At 42.7% G+C, this 16,961-nt stretch overlaps 1 protein-coding gene across 1 annotated transcript in view; it reads right to left on the bottom strand.

Moving 5' to 3' along the window:
• Arid3b (AT-rich interaction domain 3B) overlaps window positions 1–1,039 on the bottom strand; it is a 44,303-nt gene extending 43,264 nt beyond the window's left edge. The window contains exon 1 of the mRNA XM_052188215.1: window positions 914–1,039. The gene's annotated coding sequence lies outside the window, so the exon portion shown is untranslated. The remainder of the gene's footprint in view (window positions 1–913) is intronic.
• Between the last annotated feature and the right edge of the window lie 15,922 nt (window positions 1,040–16,961).

Genomic DNA, 16,961 nt, shown 5'->3' with positions numbered 1-16,961 from the left:
CTTTCTGCTTTAGTTCTTACACTGTAGGCAAGCCTGAAAGTTGGCAAAAGTGTTTACTTAAAATAAAAACCACTTCGGAGACAAAAATACCCAAACAAAACGCACACAAAAGAATAACAAGCAATTCACTGGTCATTTAGAAATATTCGTATAACCATTAAAGTCAAACAACACAACTGGAATATTTCAACCAACTCCTGCCAGTCGTTGTACAACTGCTTCTTGTCTGGTTGGCACCATCTTCTCGGTAGGCTGTCCTCAGCAGGGGAGGGGAGTATCCGATAGCGACAGAGATGACTCCGTTTTACAACTCAATTGGCACATTCTCCCGCACGGAGTTCATCTCATCCCAATCCCTAAGCAGCCAATAATTCAAACGATACTACTAACATCTAGAGAATTTACGTCTTAGAAATCTACAGTACTTCATCCCTCATCCCTCGCTCATGTTCTCTAAACTTCCCGGACCCCCAAACCGAGAGCAACGGACTGCTTGCCGCTTGAGCCCGGCCTTGCTGACCATTTCTCTTACCTTCGTTTCTAGCTGCTCTGTCCCCGACCCCCTTCGAGCCCCTCTTTCCATTCTTTACCTCCCACCCAATGGAGCCCTATCACTTTTACCTCCAAGCCCCCTCTGCCAATCTCCCGGCTCTTCTCCAATTACCCCATCTGAGCTCGCTCTGCGGTTGCCCGGGGATTCCCTTACCTTTCCCATCTCTTTATCTGAAACCACTCCTCTGGGTACCGGGAGGACCGAGCTCCTCCCGGGGCTCTCACTTTTTTCTCAGCGGACCCCGGCTTCACTAGCCAGCGTCTCCCCTACACACCTGCCTCGGTTCCCATTTCGGTCCCCTCCACCTGCCACATCCCCGCTCCCGCCGCGGCAGAAAGAACCAAGACCCGCGCCGCTCACCTATGTGCAGCGTTCCGGGCTCGCGGGTAAGGAGAAGGCGGCCGCTCAGACCCCAGAGTAGCAGCTGAGCAGCGGTCTCCTCTGCAGCTGGGGGCCACAGCCGGGGCGGGGCCCGCACCGGAAGCTGTGCCGCGGGGCCGGGCCGTCAGCCCGGGGCGGGGGAGGGGCAGGCAGGGGCGGGGCCCCACTGAAGGGGGCGGGGCCCGAAGCCGGAAGCAGCTAAAAAAGGAACGAGGTGGGGGTGGGTGGGTAGTGCGAGACGGAAGTGACTCCTAGAGACCGCCCTCTGGTTGAAGCCGTGGGCGGAAGCTATATAAGGCGGGCGGAGACTTCAGCCAATGGGAGAGCACAGACACAGAGGCGTTCCGGTTTGAGCGCTTTCGCGGGGAGTTGAAAAGAGCCCGGCTGGCTACAGCATACAGTTTTCTGGCAGCCGTGGTTGTGAATTGCTTATAATAAGTGAAAGAGAGGCGTAAAGAGTGTTATCTTTTAGCTAGTCTTCATCAAGCATTCCCGCTTTTTATCAATTTTTTTATAAACTTCACTTTTTGGACTGAAATTTTCTTGTCCTGGAACACCGCCTCTATCCATCCCCAACCCCACCCCGTCACAGGCGTTAATATTTTCGTTTTTCAGGTTTCAAAGGTAGAAGCTGAATTCCGGCAACGCTTATACACTAAGACATCAGCAAAACCTTGCCTTCTGAGACTCCTGACTCTGGGGAACATCTGTCAATTTATGCATGCACCTCCTTGTTTTAACTTTCTCTCAACTGACCATCGTCCTTGATCCAGAGTCTACAGCTCACTTAGTTTTGGGTCTTAAACAAATCCCAGGCAAAATCTAGGCCTTATTGCCAGGGCTGTCTTCCCTCCCCTCTCCTCTCCTCCCCTCTCTTCTCCTCCCTCTCCCCTCCCCTCCCCTTCTTTTCTCTTTTGATAAAAAGTAGCTCACCTATTTAGCAAGTGCAGTTGACCCTCAAGCTCCAGGAGTCCTGTCTTACTTCCGAAATGCTAGGATTGCAGGTGTGCACCACACCTGGCTTTTAGGTGTTGGATATTCAAATTTAGACCCTTATTCTTTGGTGCCAGTCTCTTAACTCACTAATCCATCTACTCAGTTCCTGATGAAGACTTTTATATGTTCTTAATTACATTTGTGTATGTGGGGGGGGGGGGGCACCGAGTCATTTCCTCCCTCCTTGCTGAAGAATTGTAACATAACTCTTCCTCAACTTTATTAGAAACTGATGAAATTATCTCTTATATATTAACCTCCTCTCCTTCCTTCTTATCTAGGATTCAAAGGCACACCATTACAACCCCAATCTTTCAATCCCACCATAACGTTCCTTTTCCTCAACTAAGACCTCTAGAGACCCAGATGAGACTTACATAATTTTCATTCTTGTATCTTGTCCTAGAAAATGATTTGATTGGACAGACTGAAATTAAGTTGCCCATTTAAAATGAATTCTAAGCAGTGACTTCAAAGTTTATTCTTCTACTCAGTGTGATCGTCACCATCTCTGTGAATCTCTGACTCTGTATTTATACACCACTTCCCCTGCTCACCTTACCATATAGGTACAGAAAATGTAGAATACCCTGAAATCTAGAAATCTACTCTTATATGTTCCTATTCTGTTTTTCCTTTTTATAAATTATGCAATCAAAAAATACCAAATTTGGGCTGGAGAGATGGCTCAACCGTTAAGAGCACTGACTGCTCTTCTAAAGGTCCTGAGTTCAAATCCCAGCAACCACACGGTGTCTTACAACCATCTGTAATGAGATCTGATGCCCTCTTCTGGGGTGTTTGAAGACAGCTACAGTGTACTTACATATAATAAATAAATAAATATTTATTTAAAAAAATACCAAATTCCTTGTACATGCTCAGTCAGGCCCTCAGTTGAGTATTTGTTGATCAGTAGACAAAACTCATTTCCTGCCTTCAGTGATCTTTACTGGTTCTGGAGAGAGAAAGCAAAATACATAGTGTCAGATAAGTGCTCTGCAGAACAAAGCAGGGCAAAGATTAAACAAGGTGTCAGGCAACTTCTATTTTTAGATGCTGGAGAAGAACTCATTGATAAGGAGCTCTTAAACCGAAATGGGACTGACTTAATAGGGGTGAGTCACATCTAGTGGATATCTAAAGAAAGAATGTTGGAGCAGAGGAGATAGCATATTTGAATGCTCTGAGGTAAGAACAAATTTGATGAGTTAAGAGGAAGGGAGATACTAAGAATAACAGGGAAACACAAACTCATAGCAAACAGATTTTATGGCTGAGTGAGAGGTAAGTTGTAGAGATTCTATAAGGAAGTAGCCAGGGACTCAAGCATGGAGACTATTGTAGACTATAAAAACAATTTTGCCAGTCCCTACTAACACCCATAGAAAGTTTTGAGCCAAAAGGTCACTTGATCTTGTTTCAATCTCCAAAAGAACCATTATAGCTGTGGCACAGAGAGTAGAGTATAAGACTAGAGAGAGAAAAATAAAAGCAATAATCCTGAAGGAAGAGGATGGCATCGTAAAGTACATGATGTCGTTAGAGCATTAGAGGCAGTGAGAAGTGGTCAGATTTCAGCTCTGTTTTGAAAATGAAGCTACCAGGATTTGCTCTTATTCTGGTTGTGTAGGTCAGAGGAGAGCCAAGAAGGATCTCATTAGGTGTGGAGCCTGACTAACTGGTACCATCGCACCATGCACCTCGGGGACATCATCAGAGCTATGATTAGCAAGAAAGAGGAATGCCAAACTGATACACAGAACAACTTGGCAGTAGATATTACAATATAATAAAGATATTTTGTTGAGTGAAACAAGTCATTACACTCTTGGAACTAGAAAGATCTGGAGAAGTGATTAAAAGGGGGTAGCAAAACATTTTAGTTGTTAGGGTTTTTAATTTTAATCTTTGTGTGTGTGTGTGTGTGTGTGTTATATTCACGGGGGCCAGGAAGAGGACCTGGGGTGTGCTGTTTTAGCCTTCTCTGTCTTATTGCCTTGAGACAGGGTCTTTCACTGAATCTGGAAGTAGGCTGTCAGTAGCAAGCCCCAGAGATCCTCCTGCCTCTGCCTGCCACTGAGGTTTTATGAATTTGGACTCCAGTCCTCATGCTTGCATAGCCCATCAAGCCATTCTCTTGCCCCTCCTCCTTCTTCAAAACAAAATGTTTTTATATAGTCTTAATTCTCAGAAATTTCCTGTTAGCCTCTTGCAATATTAGATCTTTCAATATTCAAGCAAATCAGTGTTTCACCCACTTTCTTAGTATATTTTGTCTTGTTTTGTTTTGTTTTGTCTTGTCTTGGGGATTGAACCTAAGGCCTCATACTTGCTAGGCAAACACTTTGCTTCTAAGCTGGATGCTTTATTAAAAAGCAACAAACTGGGGCTGGAGAGATGGCTTAGCGGTTAAGAGCACTGACTGCTCTTCCAAAGGTCCTAAGTTCAAATCCCAGCACCCACATGGTGGCTAACAACCATCTGTAATGAGATCAGATGCCCTCCTCTGGGGTTATCTGAAGATAGTTACAGTGTACTTACATATAATAAATAAATAAATCTTTTTGGTTTTTCGAGACAGGGCTTCTCTGTGTAGCTCCGGCTGTCATGAAACTCACTCTGTAGACCAAGCTGGTCTCAAACTCAGAAATCTGCCTGCCTCTGCCTAGCAAGTGCTGGGATTAAAGGTGTGTGCCACCACCGCCCGGCTGGCCCATGCTTCTAATCCCAGCACCCAGGAGGAAGTGGAAGGTGAACCACTGTGAGTTCGAGGCCAGCCTGGTCTACAGAGTAAGTTCCAGGACAGCCAGCACTACACAGAGAAACCTGTCCAGAGAAACCTGTCCTGAAAAACCAAAACCCACAAAAACAAAACAACAAACCACAAAGAAAATACGGGGGGGGGGGGCTGGAAAAATAGATAAGTCTTTAAAGTGCTCATTACACAAGCAGAACCTTAGTTCCATTTCCAGAACCCATGGGGGTGGAGGTGGAAGGGGGGGAAGCTGGGCACAGTGGTGTGTGCCTGTAATCATAGTGCTGCAGAGACAGAGGGATAGGTAGATCCTGGGGGCTCCGGGCCAGTGAGCCTAGCCAAATTCTAGTCCCAAGCCAGTGAGAGACCCTATATCCAAAAACAATTCGGAGAGCACAGAGGGAAAAAGATACTTGAGGTTGTCTTCTGACCTCCACACATATTTGTGTATACACACATGTGAAGACGTCTTAGGATTGAAAGGCCTTGCCTGGGGCCTTCATGCTGCATTTTCCCGAGGCAGAAAGAAGAGCAAAAAGGCAAGAAAGGCACAAACTTGGTTCTGTAAGAAGCCTACCTAGTCTATCAGTACAATAACATTAATCTGCTCACAGAGGCAGACCCATTATGACGTAATATCCTCACCTACTAACACGATTGCTTTGACGATCAGTGTCCAGTTCGTGAACCTACAGGAATGCATTCAAAGCATTCAAAGCACTGTCTCCGTTATTTTCTTTCTTTCTTTTTTTTTTTTAAATCCTTTCCCTAAACCCAACACTCTGTGATTAAAGCATTATATTTCACTATTCTTCCTATGAAAACTTAGAAGTATTCTCCCCTGGCAATGGGCAAAGAAACACCTTGCTGGTGGTGTGGTTTATCTTGGTTTGATGCCTGGCTTGGTGGCCAAAGCTGTTTTATGACTAGGAATCATAAAAATCAAATCAAATCCAGGCAGCACAGAGTGGGAGGAAGAAGACAGACAGAGATCTGTGTTTAGTCATGCCACATGTGGTACCACATATGGAAAGCCCCACGGCCCAGGTGAGCCACAGCCTACCACCACACAACATATCCCAGCAGACAGAGACCTCCAGACTGCCATGCCACCCACAGACTTGCCCTCCAGCCATGGCCTAGGCAGGCTGCCCCCCCCAGCATAGCTGTAGCCATTTTGTTCCATGTCCGCTAGCTATTTCATATTGTTGCTGTAATGTGCTTGCTAGTCATTGACATGAAAATATAAATTGACTCAGAGCAGGGTCATGCTGACCACATACCCTGTTATGTTCTCTGTATGAGGTTTGTTTATCTTAACAAAGTCCACAAAGCTTTACATAGGACCTATCAAGTTGAAGGTCAATATGAATTGTTATGTCTAAAATGGCTTGACCACTGAGAGGCACTTCCACACCTGTGTATGAGCTAATCGCGGTTTTTGTGGTTTTAGCCTTTATAAGCTAACATGGAAAACTGTTCTGGGTCGTAGCCTCAGCTCCTGAATTCTGAGCTATGGCCTTGATCAATCAATTTTAGGGTGTGCATTAAACCATCCCTGTCTGACTGAGATTGGTGTTTGTATAGTTTGTGGGGTGGCTCGTGGACCCCAACAGTCTGTGAACAGTTGGGGCTCATGAAAGGCCCAGTCCTGCTGATGGAAACCTGCAGGATCTCCATGACACAGGGCAACAACAGGATAACCAAGAGGAGTCCTGGTGAGGATCCAGTATTGATGGTGTCATAGAAGCCAGAAATCTCCAGCCAGACCAATGACTCACTGTAAGGAACATTTGTAAGTGAGGATGAGTGGACAGAGGATAGACTGTGGGACACACTGTGACACACTACAGCTTCCACAATGAGATGTTCTTACTTTTATTTATTTATTTTTGGGGGCTAATTGTTTTGTGTATTTTTATTGTGGGGGTGGAAGGTTATAAGGGTGAGGGTGGATATAAGGGAATGCGGAGATGAACAGGACTGTGGTGCATGACATGAAACTCACAAAGAATCAATAGAAAGTTAAAAAACAAAAATAAAAAACCTAGAAGTATTGCTGTTGTCATCTCAACCAAAGTTCTTGACCTTTTTCCTTCTAAAGCATCTTATGGTTTCCCACTGCTCTTGAGATCAAGACTTAGATTCCATCACATGGTCTGCAGGGCCTTAGGAAGATCTAACTTCTTGCTAGTCTCTTTGGTTTTAGCTCCTCTTCAGGTTACAGTAGTGGGCTCCAGAAAGCAACCTGGATGATGTCACCTTGTAAATGTAACCTTGATTTGCTTAATGTAATAGTTGTCGTCTCAGAGGCTTACTGCTGAATATATTCACCCTTTCTAGTTCTTTCTGAACTCTGGGTGACTGGTTTAAGTCAGCTGTTCTGGTTCAAAACTCCTTGCCAAGCTGACTGATCCCATCTGGCTCTCTCAGTTTCTTGCTGAATTGCTCTACTTTGCCACATACTAACTCTGGCAATTTGTTCTAATCATCTGGCTCCTTCTTATCCTCTAGCTTCAACTGCCTCTGCATACGGAAAAGCTCAGCTCCACTGCCCTGACTCCCCATCTCCTCAACTCTCAATTCTGATGATCTCATCTCTGCCTCTTCCTTTCCTCTCCCCTCCCCCTCCATCTCCCTCCTCCCCTTCCCCTCCCCCTCTTCCTCCCTGTCCTCTCCCTCCTCTCCCCTCTCTCCTCCTCCTCCCTTCTCTTCCCTTGTTCTCTCTCCACCTCCTTTCTCTCTCTCTCTCTCTCTCTCTCTCTCTCTCTCTCTCTCTCTCTCTCTCTCTCTCTCTCTCTCTCTCCAGCTCTTAAACAGCTTTTCTCCTGAAAGTTAGTCCTATCCTAACTCTGATTCACTCTGTCAAATCTTTCTCTGATTTATTTTGTCTGCCCCTCAATTAGACATCATTATTTGGGATTAAAGGTGTGTACTAAAAGATTCCCGCCAGAGGAATGAAAGTTGTGTGCTAAGGGTGTCTGTATTCTGTCTTCAACACACAGATTTAGGAGGTCTTGTTTGCTGGATTAAAACTTCTCTACAAGCCGGGTGGTGGTGGTGCATGCCTGTAATTCCAGCACTTGGGAGGCAGAGGCAGGCGGATTTCTGAGTTCAAGGCCAGCCTGGTCTTCAGAGTGAGTTCCAGGACAGCCAGGGCTACACAGAGAAACCCTGTCTCAAAAAAAATCAAAAATCAAAATACAAAACAACAACAACAACAAAAAACAACTTCCCTACAGAAGCTGAGACAGAAAAGTGTTCTTTTTCCCTCTCTTAGAAATGGGTGTGTGTGTGTGTGTGTGTGTGTGTGTGTGTGTGTGTGTGTGTGTGTGAGAGAGAGAGAGAGAGAGAGAGAGAGAGAGAGAGAGAGAGAGAGAGAGATGGCTCAGCAATCAAAAACATTGACTGTTCTTCCAGAGGTCCTGAGTTCAATTCCCAGCAACCACATGGTGACTCACAACCATCTGTAATGGGATCCAGTGCCCTTTTCTGTTGTGTTTGGAGAAAGTGAAAGTGTATTCACATTAAATAAAGAAATAAATCTTTAAAAAGAGAGAGAGAGAAAGAAATGGGGTATTAGCAAATGTGATATGAAAAGATGCTTGAACCATGACAACAGGGGCTAACCCTTTCACGTTACTGGGCATTTTCCTACTGTCACATAACTCCCAACTGACTTGATGGCCAACAAATACAAGGACATTACTCCATCTGATATTAATCAGTTGATCACAATTAAGTGTGGTACCTTAGAACTAATAGCTTGCAGACCTCTGGACACGAGAATTATGGCATTGTAGACCATCCAGGCTTGATTGAGCTGAGCCTAGAATTCCCCACCAAACTCCCAGGCTAATGAAAAAATAAAAATCATTTATTGTCTTATAATTAATCTCAACCTTTTGAGATGGGTTATTCTGCAACAAAGGAAAAAAAATTGGTCAAGGTGAATTTTGCTGATCTACTCCTTGGAACTCCTAAGCACTGAAGGACAGAATGACAGACATTTGTCACCTTCATACACTTGGCCCAGTTACATTAATTTCTCCCATTACATTTTCTTTTTTTCCCTTCTGTTACTACTCTAAAGGCTGTGGAACTCGGGAGAATGGAGCCTAAAAAAACGAGGCATACTAAAGTCTCATGCAATAGCTATCTTTATTCAGAGTGTCAGACAGTTTATACCCCGAGGCTTAAGAAACTTCACTGAGTGTACAATCATAAGGATGAACTACACAAGGAGAAAGCAAGTTTTTCCATAGAGGCATGTAAGCAAATAACAATGGCTTGTCGTAATGAATAATCTGAAGTAAACGCACTCTATCCATTACATCTGGGGTCAGCACTAAAACACATCCCAAGAATAATTCCGTGTTTTTGAAGAAATAGAGGTCACAAGACTCTTGTTTTCTTGCAGTTTTTTCACAAGAACTCAGAAGTCCCCTCATATGACTCCATTCTTGGACTGGTTTCTGACATCCTCCCATTAAATTTCTTACAGTTCTATTTGCAACAACAAAAAAATTGCATAATGCATACACATATGAAGAATAATTTTACACATCCTGTTTCTCACATGTCAGTTAAATAATCTTCGTTGATTTTATTACAGTTGTTCTCTTCATCTGTGACTTTCATATTTGTAGTTTTAGGTTTTTAAAAAAATTTATTTATTTTATGTATAGGAGTACACTGTTGGTGTCTTCAGACACACCAGAAGAGGGCATCAGATGGTTGTGAGCCACCATGTGGTTGCTGGGAATTGAAATCAGGACCTCTGGAAGAGCAACCAGTACTCTTAACCACTAAGCCATCTCTCCAGCCTATAGTTTTAGATGTTAATGATCAGGTAGGACCCAAAATTATAAAGGGGTGCAAAGGTTTTACATAATTCTTTTGGATAGCATGATGAGCTCTTGCAGGATCTTGCCCCTTCCCATCCATGACAGGAATCATCCTTTTTTGTCAAAAGAGTATCCATGCTACATGTTACTTAATAACTGTCCAGTTCTTAGATCTACTCTTCTAGTATCACAGTGCTTGTGTTCAACGAACCATAATTTTACTTAGAAATGGCTTCTAAACAAAGAATAGTGGTGATGGTGGTTTGGATATGCCAATGTGCATAAGATACTTCTTTTAACTTAAAAACAAAAGTACAATATGAGTATGTGTCAATCAGGGAACCCAGAAGACATATACAGTGCATAGCCTTTGAAATTAATAGTTATTAACTTAAGCTTGAGTTGGTCATCAAGGGGTATTTCTGGGATTAAACACCCTGTTGAGATTGGAAAAGACTGTTGTGAAGTTGCTGTACCTTTAACCATCATGGAAACGTAAAACGTAAGTAAAGGGTAAAGGTTTCCTCTGGTCATGAGATCAAGGGATGCCCTCAGGAGCCTCTTCTGGCATGTGTTAAGCCTCTGTTGAGTAAGTAGTATTGATGGTGCAGAGAAAGAATGTGACAGAAGGGGTTCCTGGAAGTATTGTATCAAGTTAACACATTCAGCAAGGGTTCATCTTATGTGAGGTAGAGTCTCAGTAATATTATCTGCAGCTTCCTTGGGCTTCCAAAATGTCACCCTACAGGAAGAGGATGTCCAGTCAGGCCTCCTCTTGGAGTCTCCTCTTTCAAAGAACTGTTTGAATTTTAAATTAGGCATTTGGTGTTTGGGGTCTGGTGATCTGCCTGTGTGATAAAGCAGGCATCAATCAGCCTATCAATTTGGGGGAAAACTCTAGTGCCTACTGAGAGCCAAAGCTAACCTTTGAAAACTTTTTCCAAGTGACAACTCCAGTCAGGCTTAGGGGCTTAAGAGGCTAAGGCAAGGGAATTGCTATGTGTTTGAGGCTTGCGTGTGCAACGTAGTAAATTCCAGGTGGGCTTTGTTAGGGTACAGAATGAGACCCTGCTTCAAAAGTATGTATGTGTAGTTTGTGTGTGTGTGTGTGTGTGTGTGTGTGTGTGTGTTAGTGATGGTGCTGAGCCAGTGATGAGCCCTGAGCATGAACTAACAAACACTTCCCTGTTTTTTTCTTTCCTTTAAGCACATTCTCTCCAGCCAAGGCCCTTTCTAAGCTTCCGTCTGAGTTTTGCCAACATTCTGGTGAAGCAGTTTGACCTTATTCTCTTCTATCTGAGAACAGAAAAGGACAGACCTACATGACAAGCGAAAGGCAAATCCTGAACTGCATCAGCCTTCCTTTAAAACATTGTACTGTGTCAGGGCTAGAGGGATGGCTCAGCTAGTAAGGGCTTTTGTGGTCAAGACTGATGGACCTGCATTTGAGCTCTGGAACTCATATTGAAGGAGAGAACCAACTCCTGCAAGGTGTCTTCTGGACACCACAAGGGAGAAGTGGACCACAGCTTCACTTTCAAATAAGGAAATAAAATGTGATTTAAAAAAATTATAGTAACAATGTATTGTTTCATTTTCCTTGTTTTTTTTTTTTTTTTTTTTTTTTTGGTTTTTCAAGACAGGGTTTCTCTGTGTATCCTTGGCTGTCCTGGAACTCACTCTGGAGACCAGGCTGGCCTCAAACTCAGAAATCCGCCTGCCTCTGCCTCTCAAGTGCTGGGATTAAAGGCTTGTGCCACCACCACCGGGCCTTTCCTTGATATTTAATTGAAAGTTGTCTTTGCAACATTCATCTAGATTTCCACGTTGCTTGGAGCAAGGTGGTCCCACAGACTGGCAGAGCTCCAAAGGGAGCTAGGAAGCAATTCAAGCCATCTGTCCTAGAACAAAATAGCTGGTTACAGAACTGTGCCTCCAAACCAATAGAGCCTTGGTAAAACGGAGGCCAGTGAAGTGTTGTTCAGAGTAAGAGGAAAAGGTATTCACTGAGGTCAGCCTGGCGATGAGGCTGGCTGGCTGGGAATAGCTCTGGTGCTGTAACTGTGTCCACAGCATGGGCTTGGGCTTTCCAGTCACTATACATTTTTATTTTCAAGGCTAGAGAGATGGCTCAGAGGTTAAGAGGACTTGGTGCTCTTGCACAGGATCAGAAATTCAATTCCCAGTGCCCACATGGTGCCTCATAACTGTTTATAAATCCAGCTCCAGGGGATCCAAGGCCAGAGCCATGGGCATCTGCATTCATGTGCACATACCTACATGCACACACACACACACACACACACCCCAACACATAATTAATAAAAACAAGTCTTTAAAACGGGAAATCTTTATCTTCAAGTACCAACACTAAATGGTATGTGTGTGGATCTGAGAGTATGTATGTATATGTGTATGTGCTGAAACATGTATGTATGTGTGTATGTGTGTACATGTATGTGTGTGGATATTTGTGTACCTGTGAAAGTATGTGTGTGTGAATCTGTGTGTATATATGTGTGTGCATGTGTATGGATCAGCGTATGTGCACACGTGTATATCTCTGTGTTTCCTATGTGTGTAAGCATGTGGGCCTGTGTGTATCTGTATGTGTGTATATATATGTGCACATGTGTGTATGCCTGTACATGCATATATAAATCTGTGTGTGTATGTTTGTATGATGTGTGTGTATGTGATGTGTGTGTGAATGTATGTGTGCATGTATGTGTGTAGATTTGTATGATAGGTGTGTATGTGAATCTGTGTATATGTATGTATGTTTGTATAAGGTGTATGTATGTGTGTATGTGATGTGTGTGTAAATGTATATGTGTATTATGTGTTTGTGTATGTTTGTATGATGTGTGTTTATGTGTGTGTATGTGTGTGCATGTTTGTACACATGCTAGGCAAGTGCTCTACCATCTACCACTAGGTTACATCTTCAGCCTCTTTTTATTTTTTATTTTGATACAGGGTCCCTTAAGTTTCCCAGGTTGGCCATGAACTCACTCTGTAGTTCATGCAGGTTCCTTGAAATTGTGGTCCTCCTGCCTCAGCCTCCTAAGTAGCTGTGATTACAGGTTTGAACCACACATTTTTTGCTGTTAAGGTCAGAATTCCTGTAATTCCTTCTTTCTAGAAAAACAAAAACAAAAGTAAAAAAACCAAAACAAAAAACAACCCATCAATTTCAACAAAAGACAAGCAGATATTTAATTTGCATTTTATAATGTGTTTTAAATTTTTGTTTGAATTTTTGTATGTATGGATGTTTTTGCTTTGCCATCATGTATATATATGTCAGAACCTCTGGAGCTGAAGTTACAGACAGCTGTGAGCTGCCTTGTGGGTACTGGGAATTTGGAAGAGCAACTAGGGTTTTTAACTGCTGAGTGAGCTCTCCAGCCCATAATGTGGTTTTTGAAACATAATCTCATTAGGTAGGCCAGGCTAATCTCAAAATCACAATGTTCCTGAGATAGATGTTGTAGAACCGTGATATCACAGAGCGCAGTCTACTATGGAGACAGTTCAGGGGAAAGACCCCTTTCCAGTTACAGAACGGAAGGGCTTGCTTGAGTTTGCTGCATTTTTGTGGACTAACTCATTTTCTCCATTATTGTACATAGTGCATATGCACCTGTTGCAAAATCAATGCAATTTTACTCCTAGACTTTTACTAAAGGAAGCTACATATAATATAAGAACTACAGATATTTTTTTAATTTTTAAAAATTATATTTTTTACATGTCAACTGCAGTTCCCTCTTCCTCCTCTCCTCCCAGTCCCTCTCCCTCAATTTTCCTCTGCCCTCCCCTCACCACCTCCATCCACTCCTCCTTTGTGTCTCTTTAGAAAAGGGCAGACCTCCCAGGGATATCAACCAAACATGCCATATCAAGTTGCAGTAAGACTAGGCACCTCCCTTTGTAGTAAGACTGGAAGAGGCAACCCAGAATGAGAAACGGGGTCCCAAAAGCTAGCAAAACAGTCAGAGACAGCCCCTGCTCCCACTGCCAGGAGTCCCAGAAGAAGATCAAGCTAGTTGGGTGGTGGTGGCGCACACCTGTGATCCCAGCACTTAGGAGGCAGAGGCAGGCAAATTTCTGACTTCAAGGCCAGCCTGTTCTACAGATTGAGTTCCAGGACAGCCAGGGCTACACAGAGAAACCCTGTCTCACAAAAAACAAAAACAAAAAAACAAAAAACAAAAACACAAAAAAAACAACCAAACAAAAAGAAGACTAAGCTACACAACTGTGACAGACATGCAGATGGCCTCAGTCAGGCCCAGTCAGGCTCCTGGGTTGTTGGTTCAGTCTCTGTGAGCCCCTGAGAGCCCAGGTTAGTTGATTTTGTGGGTTTTCTCGTGGTGTCCTTGACTCTTCTGGCTCCTGTGGTCCTTTCCCCCTCTTCTTCTGCAGGAGCCCCCCAAGCTTCGCCTAATGTTTGGCCGTGGCTGTTTTCATCAATTGTTGGATGAAGGCTCTCTGATGACAATTGGGCTGAGCTACTAAAATTCTATTAAAATAAAATTTATACGATACCACGGAAATTAAAAAGTTGTCTGCCCTTCAGGTCTTTGTTTGCTGGCCTTTCCATGGAAAGAAGACATGTTGAATACAGGGTTTATGCAAATCAACAACACAGACTTTTAACCCAATTCCAGGGAGAAATGATAAGCTCATTTGAGAACCTAATTCAGAAATCCAAGTTTTAAAAACCAAACTGGGATTTCAGTTTGTTTAGCTGAAGTCAAGTTTCAATTTAATTTAAAAAAAAATTATTTATTTTATTTATATGAGTACACTGCAGCTCTCTTCAGACACACACCAGAAGAGGGCATTGAATCCCATTACAGATGGTTGTGAGCCACCATGTGGTTGCTGGGAATTGAACTCAGAACCTCTGGAAGAGCAGTCAGCACTCTTAACCGCTGAGTCATCTCTCTAGCCCCCTTAATTTAATTTTTTAAAATTTAGTTTTACACACATAAATCCTACTCACTCTGGAGTTTGATTCTTATGAGCTTGTAACCATACCGAGATCTGTTTCAAAAGACAATAGAATGGTTACAAAGCAACTGTTAAAAGCCATTTTGATTAATTCCCTTCACACACACCATAAAAAGATGCAAATAATTTAGTTTAACACTACAACCATCTAACAACCAGCCATTTCCTAATATGGGCATTTCTGCCAGTCAGCTTCACTTCTGCAATCCAAGTGCTAGAAGAATGGCATTGACGTCTGTGCTTCTACAACTTCCTCCCTTCGCCCACTGCAAAGTGAGGGAGTCTCTGTGGAATGTCTTAACATTAACTATGGTATCATCAATAACTGACTCTCTTGGCCCAAAACTATAGGATCTGCTCTCGTGTATTCTAGTTCTAATAGCTTAATTACAAAGTCCAAATAAATGTTCACAAAGTTTAAGGACTCACTTTTTAGTAAAAATAGATGGTAAGGCAGGAATAATGGTGCATACTGGACGGTGGAAGCAAGAGGTTCAGGAGTTCAAGGTCAGCCTCACTATAGAGTATGTATAAGACCAGACAGGGCACATGAAACTCTGTTGGGAGAGAGAAAAAAAAATTCAACATAGAGTAATCAAAATGGTTAAGCAGGTAAAAATACCACCAACCCTAAAGACCTGAGTTCTGAGATTGACCCCTGGAAGTCATATTGTGAACAGAGAGAACCAGCTCCTGCAAGTTGTCCTCTGTCTTTCACACATAAAAGAGTGCATGCGTGCGCGCAAGCGTGAGCGCACACATACATACACCATAGATATTAGAAGCAGAAGAGATGGCTTGTTGGTTAAGAGCACTTGCTATGGAATTATGAGGACCAGAGTTTGTATCGTATGCTAGCAACCCCTGTAACAAACTAGGCATCCCACAAACATCTATAACCAAAGTCAGTACACTTGCATCGACATGGGAAAGTATTGGTGATTCAATTTGAAAAGAAACCAGTGGACCTTGCTGCCAACTCTGAAGACATGACTGATCCCTGGGGACAGCATGATGGAAAGAAAATTGGTTCAAGCTGCCCCCTGAGCTCTACACTGTGTCAAAGCATGCACACACATACACAAATAAAAACAAGAAGAATTTTTAATAAAAAGGAAACTAACTAGAAGTATGTAAAATAAATCATTTGGAAAGGAAAAAAACATTTCATGCTGATTCAGTCTTTTGAAAAACAATTTTCTATCTCAACAATAAAGACAGTTATGGCATGTGTCCTATTTTTAAACTAAAGGTGTGTGTTGCTTTCTTTGGCAATTGAGAAAATTATATATTTAGGGGGAAAACCCTGTACACACAAACCGAAAGTCACCATGTGCTGCCGAGCACTGCTGCTTAGTTCTGGCAGCGATCTTCACACCTCAGGAAAGTTAATGCTTGAAAGTGAAGTGAATTGCTTCACTGCTTTGTAATCACTCATATCTTCTCCAATGAACACTTTGCAGTAGTGGATGCTGAATAATAATAGAGGTGGATATTAGCTTTATAACTTGGCTACAAACTAAGAGAAACTGTAAGCTAATAGGTCGAGCTAGATAGTGCTAGCATGAAGCTGGCCAGGCCTTTGCATTTGCAGAGTTCCAGGGGAAAGAACTTGAACACAGGATAGTAGCAAGAGATTAGAAACAACCTAACGGTCTATCCATAGGAAGTTGGTAAATAAGACGTGGTACTTAAGCTGTGTACGAAGCAAAAACAGGGACTAGGGGGGCAGCTCAATGGATATATCCTTAGCATAAGTAAGGCCCTAGGTTCACTCTCCACTTCCAAAAGCAAGAAAATAAATAAGTAAAACAAATGTAGCCCTATTGGTAGAATGTTTGCCCAGGATGCACAAGGCCCTGGGTTGATTCTCTATCACACTTTACAAAAATGCCAAGTGGGCCTAGTGTATTCCAGATGTGTGCCACTATCCCTGGGACACACATATGATCTCAGTACTTGGGAGGCAGAGACAGGTAAATTACTGTGAGTTTGAAGACAGCCTATCTCAAAAAAGGAACAAAACACTCCCTCTGAAAACAAAACAAACTTGGTGGTGTGGTGACATACCTGTGGCCCAAATACTGGGGAGTAGCGACAGGTGGATCAGAAGTCATCATCATGGACTTCATAGTAAGTTTGAGGCCAGTCTCATCTCTATCCCACAAAACAACTAAAAGAAAAATTTAGTATTAATAATTAACAATAATAATTACTTATAAGCATATATATATATAGATGTATATAATTATATTAAGGAAGTATGAGTCAAAGTATGTATCAGTCAATCTTTCTTTTTCTTTTTCTTTTTATTTATTTGTGATTTTTTTTTTTTTTTGGTGTTTTTGGATTTGGTTTTTTCGAGACAGGGTTTCTCTGTGTAGCCCTGGCTGTCCTGGAACTC

Source organism: Apodemus sylvaticus, chromosome 7 (assembly GCF_947179515.1).
Source record: "Apodemus sylvaticus chromosome 7, mApoSyl1.1, whole genome shotgun sequence".
In the NCBI taxonomy this organism is placed as follows: domain Eukaryota; kingdom Metazoa; phylum Chordata; class Mammalia; order Rodentia; family Muridae; genus Apodemus; species Apodemus sylvaticus.
This window is presented reverse-complemented; position numbering and strand designations above follow the sequence as displayed.